Genomic DNA, 3,301 nt, shown 5'->3' with positions numbered 1-3,301 from the left:
AAGTCTCTCTGACTCTTAAATTCTTTTATTAGTTACCCTAATCTTTAAATTTTTTTTGCAAAGATTTTAAGGGTAGAGTTCATGAATATGCATGTGAGGAGGGTGGGTAAAACACACCAGCTCAATGAGCTTTGATAAATGCACAGCACCTATGTTAATGACAATTCCATCAAGATATGAAACATATCCATCAGCCCAGAAAGTTTCACTTTCTTCTCCACTTTCCAAATCAATCTCCATCCCTTTGCCATACTTGCCCAAAGCAGCCACTGTTGTTTCCCATACCATAGACTAGGTATACCTATTATAAAACTTCATATAAAGATTCAAATAGTATATATTCTTTAGAACTTGACTTTTGTCCTCAAAATAATGTTTTTTAGATTTACACACATTACTGTATTAGTATTTTGTTTCTTTTTATTGCTGAGTAGCATTCCATTTAGTGAATATACCATACTTTATTTATTCTGTTGATGGGCATTTGAGATTTTCTAACTTGGAGATATTATGAATAAAGCTGCTATAAATATTCTCACAGAAATGTTTTTGGGAACACATGTTATCTATTGGATAAGTTTCCAACCGTAGAACTGCTGGGCCATAGGAAAAGTGCATATTTAACTCATAAGAAACTGTCATCAGTTTCCTAAAGTATTGTACCATTTTATACCACCACCTGAGAGTTCCAGATGCTCCACATCATGACCACCATTTAAGCACTCCTATACAAATTTCTAGAGCTCCTTTCCTTCACAGCTCCCACCTCGCCAGTACCCTGATTCACAAACTGCAGCCACCTCAGCAGCCAGCCCTAAATTGAAATCTGTTTGCTCCATCTAGTGATACTGCTGCACTTTTTAATGCATCTGGTACAAAGAATAGCATACACAGAATTTAATAATGTACATAGTATTTCCAGAGAAATGAGAAAAATATCAAGCTATCCTTAAACATTTCAGAAGCACTGCACTGTTCATGAATAAACAGTGAAGCTGATTATGAATCATTTTTAACAAGACAACCAGATCCCTATTAAGACAATGCTTTGGATTACTGAACAAACTTGGTTATGCCAGCCGTCAGAGTCATCTGCATTTTTCTGCACTTAGGCATTCAAAAAAGAATAAATGAAAACTTTAAGTTAAATTGGTCTATAACTTTCAAATTCAGTTTGCTGCAGTGAGAAAACCAACACCTGTTTATTAAATGATTGTTAATAGCCATGTGATCTCATCCTCCTCTTAATAGCATTTTATATTCTTACTTTTGTTTAAGCATTCATTTAGTCAATAAATATTCCATTGAGTTTCTATGTGCCAACCCCTGGTGGAGGAAAGACTGGGAGGAGACAAAGGATTTACAGATGTCTTAGGAGGAAGGAGAAAAGAGAGCTAGGGAAGGAGTAGCTGAAGGGGCTGCCAAATTTTCCACTGTTGCTGTTTAAAAAATTGGAAAGCTTGCAGTGGTATTTTCTCTTCTACCAAACTAATTCCTTTGCAGGAGAAATTATACCTACATTTACCTAAATACTGAACAGTTCACAGTGTACCTTGCATATGGCAGTGTTTGATGTTTGTCGAAGTGAATTTTACCACCACCACTCCTATTCCTTTTCTTCCTTTTTCTTTCCTTTTACCTCATACTTTTCCAAATTCATATAGTCCCTGAGATGTTTCTCAGATCAGGAACTTGGGACGGAATAATCTTGAAAATGAAAGACAACTCCAATCATTACCAGAAGAGTCTATAATGTAGCAGGCTAGACACTTCTTGAAGCAGAGACCACCTCTTTTTTACTTCTGTATCTTGGGTGACTGGCATAAGGCCTGGCACACCAATGGAAGCTCAGTAGATGCTGAACAAGAGCTTGCCACCTAAGGATCCTCAGAAAGCAAAGGTGAGGTTGGACATCACAGAAGCACAGATTTGCTGAATCTGGGTGGGACATTATCTATTCCCAGATTTAGCATTTCATTTCTTCCTTGAAAATTCTTTCATGAGCCTCCATTACAGGTCTAGCACTAAGTATTGGGATATTAACTATTCAATCATTTCACAAAGTTATTAAGCACATGACATAACAGAAATTGCTGATGATTTGGGAATGACATTTATTCTGCTTTCACAGGGCTCCAATGTTCTGACTCAGCCTTGCATGACAGCTGGTCCATCTTTGTTTCGCCAGTAAGATTATAAACCCTTCCAGGGAATGCAGAATGAAAAATTCAACTGTATACCCTGAATAATTAGCCTCCCTGTGAGCATCCTAGGTGTTTGATAATCATCACTGCGGCTCAGAACTAAACAGCAGTCTCCATTTCACTTACAGGAACAGCCCAAATCCATACAATGGCCTATACAGATCCTAAAGGTCTACTTCCTCCATCTGTTGTCTCTGCATTCTGTGGTCTATTTCCTGTTCCTCAAACTTACCAAGGATATTTCTACCTCAGGGCCTTTACACTTGCTGTTTCCTCTACCTCCAGGGCTTTTCCCTCGGACAGTTATAGACCATCCTCCTCAATTCATTCAGACTTTTACTATTCAACACAATCTATTTTTGTCTGAACTTCTCCCACCCCTAAAACGTAAGTAAGTGTTCTGTTTGCCTTTGGACACTTAATAAATACTGACTTAATAAATTCTAGAGCCCCCACCCCGCGTTGACAAAGGCCTCAGATTTTTTTCCTGCCCAAGTCCCACCTGATGAGTGTATACACGGGCGCTAAGTGTTGGACCAGCCCCTAAACGCTTATTTCTTCATTCTAAATTGTAGCCCCCCAAAGCTGGCTCCATTCTTGCGACACTTTCAGCACTAAAACACCTACACTCCAGGACGGAGTGCCCCGCCTGCAGGTCCCACCAGGCTGCGAGTACGAGGGGAGGTAGGAAGGGAAAGCGCTAAGAAGGCAGAGCACCACAGGTGACATGGCTGGTCAACGAACGCAGCTTCCCAAGCATCCGCTCCGCCGATGAGCGAGGCGACAGTCCCAAGAAGGACCCCGCAGACCCTAGTCCGACCCCCCAATCCAGCCTCAGGCGTACCTGTTCCCGTCACCACCTGCAGCGGCAGCGGCGCGCTCCAGCTCTACTTCCGGTTCCTGGCCCGTGCCGAATGGCATCCTGGGAATTGTAGTTTTATCCTCAGGCTGCTCTGAGCTGGGGCGAGCCGAGACTGCAACTTCTACACCCCGCCCTAGCGCGCCCGGGCTCCCTATGGGGTCTGACACTTTCTGAGAGATCCATGAGTGAGGTCTCTCTTAGGGTGACCAGACGTCGCGCTTTTTAACAATTTGTC

The 3,301-nt window shown here is 41.7% G+C and overlaps 1 protein-coding gene across 1 annotated transcript in view; it reads right to left on the bottom strand.

Annotated features, from left to right (window-relative positions):
• The window catches only part of TRMT10B (tRNA methyltransferase 10B), a 22,816-nt gene extending 19,735 nt beyond the window's left edge, over positions 1-3,081 (bottom strand). Inside the window, exon 1 of the mRNA XM_012802299.2 lies at positions 3,049-3,081. The gene's annotated coding sequence lies outside the window, so the exon portion shown is untranslated. The remainder of the gene's footprint in view (positions 1-3,048) is intronic.
• Between the last annotated feature and the right edge of the window lie 220 nt (positions 3,082-3,301).

This window comes from Otolemur garnettii, unplaced genomic scaffold (assembly GCF_000181295.1).
Source record: "Otolemur garnettii isolate 467f Iridium unplaced genomic scaffold, OtoGar3 scaffold00014, whole genome shotgun sequence".
In the NCBI taxonomy this organism is placed as follows: domain Eukaryota; kingdom Metazoa; phylum Chordata; class Mammalia; order Primates; family Galagidae; genus Otolemur; species Otolemur garnettii.
Note: the sequence above shows the minus strand (reverse complement) of the source record. Positions and strands in the feature narration are given on the sequence as shown.